General features: G+C 32.7%; 1 long non-coding RNA gene across 1 annotated transcript; it reads left to right on the top strand.

The window, feature by feature from the left end:
* The first annotated feature begins 7,888 nt into the window (after positions 1-7,888).
* Positions 7,889-8,515, top strand: LOC127085471 (uncharacterized). Its single transcript, XR_007789147.1, has 2 exons — positions 7,889-8,083; positions 8,175-8,515. It is a non-coding gene; the product is annotated as an uncharacterized LOC127085471 (long non-coding RNA).
* Positions 8,516-15,369: the final 6,854 nt, after the last annotated feature.

Here is a 15,369-nt window from a genome sequence, read left to right on the forward strand (position 1 = left end):
AAGAGGAAATTATAGATGTTATATAGTCACATATGTAGGCAATTTGGTTGAACTGGATGAACAAAGTTTGTGTGTATTTGTATAATTGTTCCAACAATTGGTATAAAATGACACTTAATTATGGAGGTGAGAAATTAGAAGTGACTCAGTTTAATATAACATGCCATTTCGATTTATGACAAAGGAGGTGTCATACCCTACTTTCGTCCTACCTATTTTGCATAAGGACATCGAAGACGTTTGAGTTTATCCCGGTGCTATGAAGATGTATCAGGATTTGAAGCAGTTGTTTTGGTGGCCAGGTATGAAGAAAGATGCTGCAGAGTTTGTATATGCTTGTTTGACTCTCCAGAAGTTAAAGATTCAACATGATAAGTCTTTGGGTCTGATGCAGTCATTGAATATTCTAGAGTGGAAATGGGATATCATCTCTATGGATTTTATGTCGGGTTTTCCTAAGACTTCGAAGGGCGATGATATAATTTGGGTGGTAGTGGATAAATTGACGAAATCAACACATTTCTTATCGATTAAAATCAATCATTCCTTGCAGAAGTTAGCTGAGATATATATTGATGAGATTGTAAGGTAACATGGTATTCCTTCGAGTATTGTGTCAGATAGAGATCAGAGGTTAACATCAAGGTTTTGGGAGGGTTTGCAGAAGGATTTTTGTACTAAGTTGAGGTTGAGTTCGACCTAACATCCATAGACGGACGATCAGACAGAGAGGACTATCCAGTCTTTGGAAGATTTGTTAAGGGCTTGTATGTTAGATTAAAGAGGTGCTTGGGATATCCACTTGTCATTGATTGAGTTTACCTACAATAACAGTTTCCATGCTAGTATTGGAATGGAACCGTATTAGAAATTGTATGGTAGAAGGTGTAAAACTTGGTTGTGTTGGTATGACTCGGGCGAGAGTGTTGTGCTCGGACCTGAGATTATGCAACAGACGACTAAAAAGATCAAGATGATCCAAGAGAAGATGAAAGCATATTAGAGTCATCATAAAAGTTACCATGATAAAAGGAGGAAAGAACTTGAGTCCCAAGAGGGAGAGCATGTGTTTTTGATAATTACTCTGGTAACTTGTGTTGGTTGAGCTTTGAAGTCTAGAAAGCTCAGGCCGCATTTTGTTGGTCCGTATCAAATTTTGCAGAGGATAGGAGAATTGGTCAATAAAATTGCTTTGCAGCCGCCTCTTGCTAACCTTCATGATATGTTTCATGTGTCTAAGTTGAGGAGATACATTCCGGATCTGGCTCATGTGATCAAGGTGGATAATATACAAGTGATAGCTAACCTAACTGTGGAACCATGACCCGTACGGATAGCGATAAGGAAGTGAAGCAGTTGCGGGGTAAAGATATTACCTTAGTGAAGGTATTGTGGGGAGGATCAAATGGTGGGAGTTTGACTTGCGAGCGTGAGGAGAAAGATGAGGGAGTCGTATCTGACTCTATTTTCCTCAGGTAATTTTTGGGGATGAAAATTCTGTAAGTGGGGCAGAATTGAAGCACCCAATATCTTTCTAGTAGATATTTTGATGTTTTATTTATTGAATATTCTTTTTCATGATGTTTTTTATTGTTGTGTGTTGGTGGGTTATGTGTCTTTAAATTGGGAGAGAAGATAAATATTACAGTAGAATAAATTAATTGAGTAATGTGCAAGAATTGATAAGTTAGGGGAAATATGATATTAATAATAATTTTATACTATGATTTAATTAAAATAAAATAGAAATTTAAGGTGTATAGGAAATAAGGACAATAAGACCTTTTGTGAGAGTAAGTTGAGGGTAGAAGTGGAAAATCATATTTTGAGGGAAAATCGTTATTAGAAAAAGGGAAATTGGGAGAAGATGGACTATTTTTCATTCTACGTGAAGTTGTGAGGAGAAAGCAGAGAAAGATGCTAGGGCAAGGAAGGAGGAGCATAAGAAGAGCATCATTGCTAGAGGTTGAAGAGATCATTGCTAAGAATAACAAGTTAAAGGTGGATTTAGGGTTTTAGTATATTGATTGATGATGAATCTTTGTTAATGAGATTGATATTGGTGAAAACCTTATTGATAATGTTAGACATATATATTGTATTGTAAAATTTTATGATAATTGGTGACATTACTGCTATATGTGATTTGTTGTTGATGTATGTATGTATTATATTAAAAAAGATACGAACCAGTGATTGAAAATGATAAAATTGATGTTATAGTTAAGTAGGATTGTTGATCCATGATTATATGAAGAAATAAATGAGATTAGGATGATAAAATTATAAGAAATTGCATCTTAATGATATAAATTTGTGTAATAAGCTTCTAGTATGTGTGTTGATGTTCAACAGTTGAAAAACTAAGTTTTTAGCCAAAAACAGCAACATAGGTCGACCTATCAATGTCATGTGTCGACTTATCAAGGCCATGTCTCGACCTGAAGAGGTCATGTGTCGACACATGTATCATAAAATTTCCTAAAGTGCTCTTTTTACAATGTCCGACAATTTCGATCATAAATTTCGATCCGTGTATCCAAATGAAGTCCCATTTGAAGAATTGGAAAGCTAACGTTCAGAGATATAAACTGGTAGTGATAGATTAAGTGTTTGAATATTATTTATTTTCCTACCTTGTCGATTCAATGTGATGGTTTGTGTATTTGATTTGTGTGTTGTCGTATTGTTGAAATATAAGTTGTATGATGATGATAATATTATGTAGATGTTTTATGATCATGATATGACAATGATGAAATTATGTTTATGATGTTTTGTTTATGTTGGCATGCACGATCAAGAGGGGACTAATGTGTATATATTTTGATGTTGTTGTTATTGCATATTGTGAATCATGTTTCCATGTTGTTGGAACTTCGGTTCTAATTATGTTGTGACTTTGATCCTATGGTGGGGATTAGGTACAAGTAGCCAATTCTTATGGTGTGGAATTAGTGAAGCGTTACCTATTTTGGGTTAGCCATTTTGTTGTGCTTTGGTTCAAGAGTGAATTATATCCTATGGTGGGGTTACTGTACCCGAGTGTTCATAACTTGGTACCACATGTTTATTGAGTCAGTGCAATACATTAACATTGCATTCTTGTTGATTGGTTGTTGTTGATGATGCTGTTGGATGATAAATTATGGATTATATAATAACCTTGTATATGATGATGATGTGATGGGTTTAAGTAGAGTAGCATGTTATTGTTGTGAATGGTTATACATGTTTGTTGTAAGCTATTATTCAGATATGTCATTTGTAATTGATTATGATTACTCGCCCTTTCTATTTGAATGTTTCCTCTACATTGGCATCGTGCAGATACTTAGGAGTAGACCTTATTGAAGTAAGTGAAAGGCAGCTTTGTAGTGACTTCCATTAGTTATTGTTATGTAGCGGAATTCTGCTAAGATCATGTAACATAAGTTTGGGGTATGTAAGACCCCAATTTTGACAATAAGATCCATCATGTTATCTCATCATATGCATTAGCATTAGGATCACACCTTGGCATCCTCCTTACCCCTCATTCATTGGGTGTGCATTGGGAGAGGTCACCAAGCACTTTTGATTGTATCATACTTTGTTTTTCATTATTTACTAACCAAAATACCAAAAATATGTCAATGTATAGTTTGTTGCTTTTGTAGGTAGTGTGTGTGCTCACCTATGCTTCATCAAGTTCATATCTAGGGTTTAAGACCCTCAATGCAAGGAGACCAATCAAGAGACGGTTTAAGTTGACTCTAGACATCATATATGATTCCCCATTGTCTTCAGATATCATTTTGATCCAGAAATCCTCAAGATTTTTAAGCTTGTTTTCCTGGGAAACCCTAATTCATTTGGGTATCTTGTGTGACTTCCTCAGCAAGTTTCTTCAACACTTGATCAAATATTTCAAGGGATAATTCATATTACATCATCTTACACATATATGATCCTCCATGAGTCCCAAAGATCAAGAGAATATCAAGTTAGAAAGTTGGTTCATGGTGGTTAACCAGAGAAAGACAACTTGTCAAAACTGGGGTTCACTAGACCCTATCTCCTACAATTTTTGTCATAAGAAAATAATTCCAAGAGAAACGTTACTAGTTATGACATTACAAACAACTTTCATGTTGAATTCAAGAGCTAATTTTTCTTGGAAAGTCATTTTTTATTATGAAAGTTTATTGGTCATTTTGTCTGAACCCTAGTTAGGAGCTCAACTTCCAAAGACCATAACTTGCTAAATTTTTAGGAGATGAAATCCATTTAAGTTTAAAGATCCAATTCAATATGTACTTTTAAACTTTGATGGTTGGAAGAAGTTGAAATTCAACTTTAAAATACATGTGCCAAGAGGAAACATTATAGGTCATTTTGGGCCACTACCATTGAACAAGTGATTTTCCTCAACTTCTAATGTGCATAACTCCTTTTATGACAATTCCAAATGAGGTCAAATTTGTGACAAAATTGAATAGGTTTGAAAGATATACAACTTTAATTATGGAACTTTTTCATTTAAAGTCCATATCAAAAGTTATTCAAGGTGGAAGAAGTGAACATTTGACTCCGTACTTAGAAAATTTTCAATCATGTTTGATTTTTCAAACTTCCACCTCAAAATTCATCATGACCCAAGCTTAAAATGGAAACATGTTCAATATGAAAGTTGTTCCCCTTGATCTCACCTTTCTAAAAACTCTAAGATCACCTGATTTGGTCAAAGAATGAAGGACATGCGCATGGGTTCTCTTCAAAGGATCAATTGGATGATTTTCACCTTCACATTTCAAACTCAAATGCATGGGCACATGACATGATTTCATCATGATTCTCAAGTAATTTTTGACCTGAATATATCACTTGATGGACCTATTACATGCCCATGCAAGCCTACAATGAGAATTGCTAAATTTGGAAAAATTTGAAAGTGTGTGGAAATGAATTGGAATGCCTATAAATACAACCCCTCATGCTCAGAATTAGGGACCTCATACCCAAGCTTTGAACCTGCAATCCAAAGCCTCACCATTAAAGTATAATCTTGAAGGTTTTCATTTAAAGATCGAGCATCAAATCTGATTCTGTTTTGAGATTGAAACTCCAAGAGTCCAAGCCATTTTCTGATCTTAATCACTTCCTACAAGCTTCTGAAACAAAGCCAAGCACAATTGGGATCCCTTGAAGGTAATTTTTCAGAAATTTAATCTCTTCGATTCTCCGTCAATTATTCACTATTTTTGGTTGGCTGAAGTCCTACCAATGTAGGCAAGAAGATTGAGTTGCTTTGAGGTCAAATCGAAGCAACTCAGTTCATGATCCTCAAAATTCAAATCTCTATATCTTTTTATATACTTGGAATTGGAGAAAATTGAGGCTAGATTCAAGCTCCTAAGAATTTTCTCTTCAAAATAGTGTCCATGTTTCTCATTTTTCATGAAGTTGTGGTTGGACCAGTCCGGTGGTCATCACCGGAGAAGATGATCGAACCCAAGTCTCTAGTGGTGAGTTGGCTTCATCTCATCCATCTGATCTTGGTCCAGGGATCTAATCTCAGCCTTTGGTTTGAATTACCATGTGTGCGTTGCATTGACTTGAGTCCACCATAGATAGCACGCACGTGCCATCAGGTCTGCCACCTCAATTAATGAGGGAGATCTATGGGCCTTGTTTTTTTAATTTCTTTTTATTTTCTGATTTTATGTTTAATCCTTTTATTTTGTTTAATTCACAATATTTTCATTTTTAATCCAAAAAATATGGGACATTCACCAAAAATCTGTAAATATTTTCCTCTTTAATTTTCTGAATTAAAATTATATTTGGGATTAATTTTGATGTTTTTCATGAAATAAATGTTTTTGTGCATATTTTTAATTGTTTAAAAATACTTCTGACTTTTCAAAAATCATGAAATTTTTTGTCTAAGGTCCTTTGACCTTGTTTGACCTAGGATAAATCTCTTGGCCATTTATTTGGTGTTTTGAAGAGGTTTTAGGTTTTTACTAAATTAAATTGAATTTTAATGAATTTTTAATTGATTAATTGTGTAAAAATTATGTTGAGCCATTTTTATGGTCTTGTGATGTTTGACTATTTGTTTGGGTCTTTGTCAAGGTTGATTTAACTTTTGTTGGATTGAAATCATTGGATTTAGGGGATTGATGAAATATACATTTCATCTCCCAAAATGAATGAATGATTTTAATTTGATAAAATTCCTCTCATGACCAATTTGTGTTTCTCTACTTCCTCTCCCTCTTCATCTTCATCCCTATTCTTTCCCATTCCTTTCATTGACCAATGAAGTCTCAATATCCTAAGACTAATTGGTTCATCAATGACTTTGTGTCAGATGAACCAATACAAGTATGGATGAGATAGGTCCATCCCTTTTGACCTTTTCTTTTAGTGTGTGGTATGTTTTAGTAATTTGATTCATCATACCAAATCTCTTTCATGTATTAACACCTAAATTTTTATTGGCCGGCCTCAGATAGTTGTGACTTCTACATAAGTCCAATTACGATTGGTTAACATACATTCCCCAATCACAAAAAATAATTCCATATATTTTTTACAATCATACAAACTTCTAAATTTTGTCAGTCCATTATAGTTTTACTTTCAACCACACTCCATCATCATCATGTCGTCTCTTTTAAACATAGTGATATCCAACATAATATTGAACGTCGTTCATGTCAATATTGTTTATTGGTGTCAATTAAGACTTGTTTGTCTTAGTTCAACTTAAATTCGTTTTTTTTAATGAAGTATAATTTATTATTTATTTTTAGTATTCTATCTTATTTAATTTAGGTATTTTTAATTATTTGAACTTTATTTTAGTTATTATATTCTATTATTTAATATTGATTTGAATTAGTTAAAATAATTTATTGTAATTCTATAATTTGTTCAAATTATTCTTAAATGAAGGTTAAAATGAAGTGTAGAATATGTATTATCGATATTGTTGTATTAACTTTGTAATAGAATTTTGAAATATTAATTTTATTAAGTTGTGAACGTATGATTATGTGCGACATATCTATGAAATTTAGTTTCATATTATTATTTCATTTAATAAATAGTTCGACCGTAGGTTTAACCGGTCAAACCAATTAAACCTTAAACCACAAGTTTCATTGGTTCGATCTCCGGTCCAATTTTGAAAACATTAGTTTGAATGCACTTAATATTTAAAAAATGTTATTTTTCTATGTCATAAATACTTTCAAATTTATATAACTTTTTACTGATTTTATTGAAATACAATAAAAATATTTCATTTAAATAAATTATTAATTATTGTTTTTTTACCATATTTATTACTAATTATTACAAAAAGTCAAATTTCATAATATTATATAAAATGCACTTATCTCTAATGTCTATAAAATGCAGTTTTCTTTTTTAAATGAATTTTTTATATTACTCTGTATAATTTATAAACTTATTAATTTCATAGTTCAAACTATTTAAAAATAGAAAATAACCAAACAATAAGGTTTAATTATTTTACAGAAAAAAATAAAGTGAATGATAAAGCTGAAAAGTTTTTTTTCACGTTTTATATATATATATATATATATATATATATATATATATATATATATATATATATATATATATATATATATATATATATATATATATATATATATATAATAAAAAAATTTTTTGACTAAATGTGTGTTTATGTTTAGAGACAAAGAAAATTACTTTAATCCTTTTGCCTTATTTTTATTACTTCTTTAAAAATAGACACACACTTTAATATAAAATATGTCATATTTTGAAAAAGTGTAATATTTTATATATTATAGAAAAAAATTTAATTGTTATTTTACACTTTCTCATTTGACTATTGTGTTGAAATACTATAAAAGTATTTTATTTATATTCTTTACTAATATTACCAAAGTCAACTTTAATATTATAGAATGCAGCCATTTGTGATGTCTATATATTGAAAACATGTTGATAGTCTTTCATCATGCAATAAAAATGACATTTCATATCTATCAATCTTATATTTTGGGAATTTTATGCATTTCTTTCGTCTTGATTTCTGGTAAGAGGAATGTTTGTTTTATTTTTTGAAATTTTATTTTTTATAAACAATATTGTATATGAATATAAATTTTAAAATTGAATTGGTACAGGATTCAATACTAATTTGGAGAGTCCAATAGGAATGCTTTTTACAAAAGACTGCTTAATTGGTGAACCTGGACCTCCACAAGTTTGCTGCATATCACATTGCCCTACAAAAAATTGCCCCTCAGATTGCAACGCCAAAGGATTTACTAAAGGTGGATTATGTGCACCTATACATGGAATGAATATGTGTTGTTGTATAAAGTAATGAAGCTATTGTATCATTGAAATAAATAATAATAATAAAAGATATAGAAGTTATATTAGAACTAAGCATTCTATGGTTGTGGCTGAATAAAAAAAGATCAAATAAGAAATGTGAAGTTGTTATTCATATTATTGAAAATCGGTATCCAATCCTAACCCTAACCCATTTAATATGATGTTCACTGTCTATTAGTAACATTAAAAAAATAAATTCATATAGAACTTTGTAATGGGAATATTGTTGAGTTTGACTCAAAGGTAATGTCAAATGGACAAGAGGCTGTAATATTATTCTAATTTGAATCATTAGTATCCATATATATACTTGTAACACTAAAACCATAATGAGTGTAATTCATAAGAATCAACAAGAGGAAATTATAGATGCTATATAGTCACATATGTAGGAAATTTGGTTGAACTGTGTGAACAAAGTTTCTGTGTGTTTCGCTCTACTCTGATATGTATTTTCATAATTGTTCCAATAATTGGTATAAGATGACACTTAATTGTGGAGGTGAAAAATTAGAAATGACTCGATTTGATATAACATGCCATTTCGATTTATGACAAAGAAGGTGTCATACCCCAATTTTGTCCTACCTATTTTGCATAAGGACATCGAAGTCATTTGAGTTTATCCATGTGCTACGAAGATCTATCAGGATTTGAAGAAGTTGTTTTGGTGGCCAGGTATGAAGAAAGATGTTGCAGAGTTTGTATATGCTTATTTGACTTTCCAGAAGTCAAAGATTGAACATCATAAGCCTTTGGGTCTGATGCAGTCGCTGAATATTCTAGAGTGGAAATAGGATAGCATCTCTATGGATTTTATGTCGGGTTTTCCTAAGACATCGAAGGGCGATGATATAATTTGGGTGGTAGTGGATAAATTGACGAAATCAACACATTTCACATCGATTAAAATCAATCATTCCTTGCAGAAGTTAGCTGAGATGTATATTGATGAGATTGTAAGGTAGCATGGTATTCCTTCGAGTATTATCAGATAGAGATCAGAGGTTTAAATCAAGGTTTTGGGAGGGTTTGCAGAAGGCTTTGTGTACTAAGTTGAGGTTGAGTTTGACCTATCATCCATAGACGGACGATCAGACAGAGAGGACTATCCAGTCTTTGGAGGATTTGTTAAGGGCTTGTATGTTACATTAAAGAGGTGCTTGGGATATCCACTTTCCATTGATTGAGTTTACCTAGAATAACAGTTTCTATGCTAGTATCGGAATGACACCGTATTAGAAATTGTATGGTAGAAGGTGTAGAACTCGGTTGTGTTGGTATGACTCGGGCGAGAGTGTTGTGCTCGTACCTGAGATTGTGCAACAGACGACTAAAAAGATCAAGATGATCCAAGAGGAGATGAAAGCATATCAGAGTCATCATAAAAGTTACCATGATAAAAGGAGGAAAGCACTTGAGTCCTAAGAGGGAGAGCATGTGTTTTTGATAATTACTCTGGTAACTTGTGTTGGTTGAGCTTTGAAGTCTAGAAAGCTCATGTCGTATTTTGTTTGTCTATATCAAATTTTGCAGAGGATAGGAGAATTGGTGTATCAAATTGCTTTGCAACCGCCACTTGCTAACCTTCATGATATGTTTTGATGTGTCTAAGTTGAGGAGATACGTTCCGGATCTGCCTCATGTGATCTAGGTGGATAACGTACAAGTGGTTGATAACCTGACTGTGGAACCATCACCCTTACGGATAGCGGATAAGGAAGTGAAGCAGTTGCGGGATAAAGAGATTACCTTAGTGAAGGTAGTTTAGGGAGGACCAATTGGTGGGAGTTTGACTTGCGAGCGTGAGGAGAAAGATAAGGGAGTCGTATCTAACTCTGTTTTCCTCAGGAATTTTTGGGGATGAAAATTTTTTAAGTGGGATAGAATTGTAGCACCCAAAATATTTCTAGTAGATATTTTGATGTTTTATTTATTGAATATTCCTTTTCATGATGTTTTTGATTGTTGTATGTTGGTGGGTTATGTGTCTTTAAGTTGGGAGAGAAGATATATATTAGAGTAGAATAAATTAATTGAGTAATGTGCAGGAATTGATAAGTTAGGGGAAATATGATATTAATAATAATTTTATACTATTATTTAATTAAAATAAAATAGAAATATAAGGTGTATTGGAAATAAGGACAATAAGACCTTTTGTGAGAGTAAGTTAAGGGTAGAAGTGGAAAATCATATTTTGAGGGATAATCGTTATTAGAAAAAGGGAAATTGGGAGAAGATGGACTATTTTTCATTCTATGTGAAGTTGTGAGGAGAAAGCAGAGAAAGATGCTAGGGAAAGGAATGAGAAGCATAGGAAGAGCATCAATGCTACAGGTTGAAGAGATCATTGCTAAAAATAACAAGGTAAGGGTGGGTAATGGTTCTCAATTATGGTTGATATGAGGAAAGGGTAGATTTAGGGTTTTAGTATTTTTGTTGATGATGAATCTTTGTGAATGAGATTGATATTGGTGAAAACCTTATTGATAATGTTAGACATATATATTGTATTGTAAAATTTTATGATAATTGGTGACGTTACTGCTATGTGTGATTTGTTGTTGATGTATCTCATATATTATATTAAAAAAGATATAAACCAGTGATTGAAAATGATGAAATTGATGTTATAGTTAAGTAGGATTGTTGATCCATGATTATATGAAGAAATAAATGAGATCAAGATGATAAAATTATAAGAAATTGCATCTTAATGATATAAATTTGTGTAATAAGCTTCAAGTATGTGTGTTGATGTTTAACAATTGAAAAACTAAGTTTTTAGCCAAAATCAAACAGCATAGGTAAACCTATCAGTATCATGTCGACCTATCAAGGTCATGTGTCGACCTGAAGAGGTCATGTGTCGACAAATGTATCATAAAATTGCCTAAAGTTCTCTTTTTACAATGTCCGACGAGTTCAATCATAACTTTTGATCCGTGTATCCAAATGAAGTCCCATTTGCAGAGTTGGAAAGCTAACGATCAGGTATATAAACTAGTAGTGATAGATTAAGTGTTTGAATATTATTTATTTTCCTACCTTGTCGATTAAATGTGATGGTTTGTGTATTTGGTTGGTGTGTTATCGTATTGTTGAAATATAAGTTGTATGATGATGATAATATTATGTAGATGTTTTATGATCATGATATGATAATGATGAAATTATGTTTATGATGTTTTATTGATGTTGGCATGCACGATCAAGAGGGGACTACTGTGTATATATTTTGATGTTGTTGTTATTGCATATTGTGAATCATGTTTCCATGTTGTCGGAACTTCGGTTCTAATTATGTTGTGACCTTGATCCTATGGTGGGGATTAGGTGCAAGTAGCTAATTCTTATGGTGTGGAATTAGTGAAGCTACCTATTGTGGGTTAGCCATTTTGTTGTGCTTTGGTTCAAGAGTGAATCAGATCCCATGGTGGGGTTACTGTACCCAAGTGTTCATAACTTGGTACCACATGTTTATTGAGTCAGTGCAATACATTAACATTGCATTCTTGTTGATTAGTTGTTGATGATGATGTTGTTGGATGATAAATTATGGATTATATAATAACCTTGTATATGATGATGATGTGATGGGTTTAAGTAGAGTAGGATGTTATTGTTGTGAATGGTTATACATGTTTGTTGTAAGCTATTATTTAGATATGTCATTTGTAATTGATTATGATTACTCACCCTTTCTTTTTGAATGTTTCCTCTACATTGGCATCGTGCAGATACTTAGGAGTAGACCTTATTGAAGTAAGTGACAGGAAGCTTTGTAGTGACTTCTATTAGTTATTGTTATGTAGTGGAATTCTGCTAAGATCATGTAACATAAGGTTGGGGTATGTAAGAACCCAATTTTGACAATAAGATCTGTCATGTTATCTCATCATATGCATTAGCATTAGGATCACACCTTGGCATCCTCCTTACCCCTCATTCATTGGGTGTGCATTGGGAGAGGTCACCAAGCACTTTTGATTGTATCATACTTTGTTTTTCATTATTTACTAACCAAAATACCAAAAATATGTCAATGTATAGTTTGTTGCTTTTGTAGGTAGTTTGTGTGCTCACCTATGCTTCATCAAGTTCATATCTAGGGTTTAAGACCCTCAATACAAGGAGACCAATCAAGAGACGGTTTAATTGACTCTAGACATCATATATGATTCCCCATTGTCTTCATATATCATTTTGATCCAGAAATCCTCAAGATTTTTAAGCTTGTTTGCCTGGGAAACCCTAATTCATTTGGGTATCTTGTGTGACTTCCTCAGCAAGTTTCTTCAACACTTGATCAAATATTTCAAGGGATAATTCATATTACATCATCTTACACATATATGATCCTCCATGAGTCCCAAAGATCAAGAGAATGTCAAGTTAGAAAGTTGGTTCATGGTGGTTAACCAGAGAAAGTCAACTTGTCAAAACTGGGGTTCACTAGACCCTATCTCCTACAATTTTTGTCATAAGAAAATAATTCCAAGAGAAACGTTACTAGCTATGACATTACAAACAACTTTCATGTTGAAGTCAAGAGCTATTTTTTCTTGGAAAGTCATTTTTTATTGTGAAAGATTATTGGTCATTTTGTCTGAACCCTAGTTAGGAGCTCAACTTCCAAAGACCATAACTTGCTAAATTTTTAGGAGATGAAATCCATTTAAGTTTCAAGATCCAATTCAATATGTACTTTTAAACTTTGATGGTTGGAATAAGTTGAAATTCAACTTTAAAATACATGTGCCAAGAGGAAACATTATAGGTCATTTTGGGCCACTACCATTGAACAAGTGATTTTCCTCAACTTCTAAAATGCATAACTCCTTTTATGACAAATCCAAATGAGGTCAAATTTGTGACAAAATTGAATAGGTTTGAAAGATATACAACTTTAATTATGGAACTTTTTCATTTAAAGTCCATATCAAAAGTTATTCAAGGTGGAAGAAGTGAACATTTGACTTCGTACTTAGAAAATTTTCAATCATGTTTGATTTTTCAAACTTCCACCTCAAAATTCATCATGACCCAAGCTTCAAATGGAAACATGTTCAATATGAAAGTTGTTCCCCTTGATCTCACCTTTCTAAAAACTCTAAGATCACCTGATTTGGTCAAAGAATGAAGGACATGCGCATGGGTTCTCTTCAAAGGATCAATTGGATGATTTTCACCTTCACATTTCAAACTCAAATGCATGGGCACATGAAATGATTTCATCATGATTCTCAAGTAATTTTTGACCTGAATATATCACTTGATGGACCTATTACATGCCCATGCAAGCCTACAATGAGAATTGCTAAATTTGGAAAATTTTGAAAGTGTGTGGAAATGAATTGGAATGCCTATAAATACAACCCCTCATGCTCAGAATTAGGGACCTCATGCCCAAGCTTTGAACCTGCAATCCAAACCCTCACCATTAAAGTATAATCTTGAAGGTTTTCATTTAAAGATCGAGCTTCAAATCTCATTCTGTTTTGAGATTGAAACTCCAAGAGTCCAAGCCATTTTCTGATCTTAATCACTTCCTACAAGCTTCTGAAACAAAGCCAAGCACAATTGGGATCCCTTGAAGGTAATTTTTCAGAAATTTAATCTCTTCGATTCTCCGTCAATTATTCACTATTTTTGGTTGGCTGAAGTCCTACCAATGTAGGCAAGAAGATTGAGTTGCTTTGAGGTCAAATCGAAGCAACTCAGTTCATGATCCTCAAAATTCAAATCCCTGTATCTTTTTATATACTTGGAATTGGAGAAAATTGAGGCTATATTCAAGCTCCTAAGAATTTTCTCTTCAAAATAGTGTCCATGTTTCTCATTTTTCATGAAGTTGTGGTTGGACCAGTCCGGTGGTCATCACCGGAGAAGATGATCGAAGCCAAGTCTCCAGTGGTGAGTTGGCTTCATCTCATCCATCTGATCTTGGTCCAGGGATCTAATCTCAGCCTTTGGTTTGAATTACCATGCGTGCGTTGCATTGACTTGAGTCCACCATAGATAGCACGCACGTGCCATCAGGTCTGCCACCTCAATTAATGAGGGAGATCTATGGGCCTTGTATTTTGAATTTCTTTTTATTTTCTGATTTTATGTTTAATCCTTTTATTTTGTTTAATTCATAATATTTTCATTTTTAATCCAAAAAATATGGGACATTCACCAAAAATCTGTAAATATTTTCCTCTTTAATTTTCTGAATTAAAATTATATTTAGGATTAATTTTGATGTTTTTCATGAAATAAATGTTTTTGTGCATATTTTTAATTGTTTAAAAATACTTCTGACTTTTCAAAAATCATGAAATTTTTTGTCTAAGGTCCTTTGACCTTGTTTGACCTAGGATAAATCTCTTGGCCATTTATTTGGTGTTTTGAAGAGGTTTTAGGTTTTTACTAAATTAAATTGAATTTTAATGAATTTTTAATTGATTAATTGTGTAAAAATTATGTTGAGCCATTTTTATGGTCTTGTGATGTTTGACTATTTGTTTGGGTCTTTGTCAAGGTTGATTTAACTTTTGTTGGATTGAAATCATTGGATTTAGGGGATTGATGAAATATACATTTCATCTCCCAAAATGAATGAATGATTTTAATTTGATAAAATTCCTCTCATGACCAATTTGTGTTTCTCTACTTCCCCTCCCTCTTCATCTTCATCCCTATTCTTTCCCATTCCTTTCATTGACCAATGAAGTCTCAATATCCTAAGACTAATTGGTTCATCAATGACTTTGTGTCAGATGAACCAATACAAGTATGGATGAGATATGTCCATCCCTTTTGACCTTTTCTTTTAGTGTGTGGTATGTTTTAGTAATTTGATTCATCATACCAAATCTCTTTCATGCATTAACACCTAAATTTTTATTGGCCGGTGTCGCATCGCGAAAAACAATCGGCGGGAAAAGACACAGAGATTGTCGTTATTTATCCCAAAGGAGGGAAAGG

Source organism: Lathyrus oleraceus, chromosome 5 (genome assembly GCF_024323335.1).
Source record: "Lathyrus oleraceus cultivar Zhongwan6 chromosome 5, CAAS_Psat_ZW6_1.0, whole genome shotgun sequence".
NCBI lineage: Eukaryota > Viridiplantae > Streptophyta > Magnoliopsida > Fabales > Fabaceae > Lathyrus > Lathyrus oleraceus.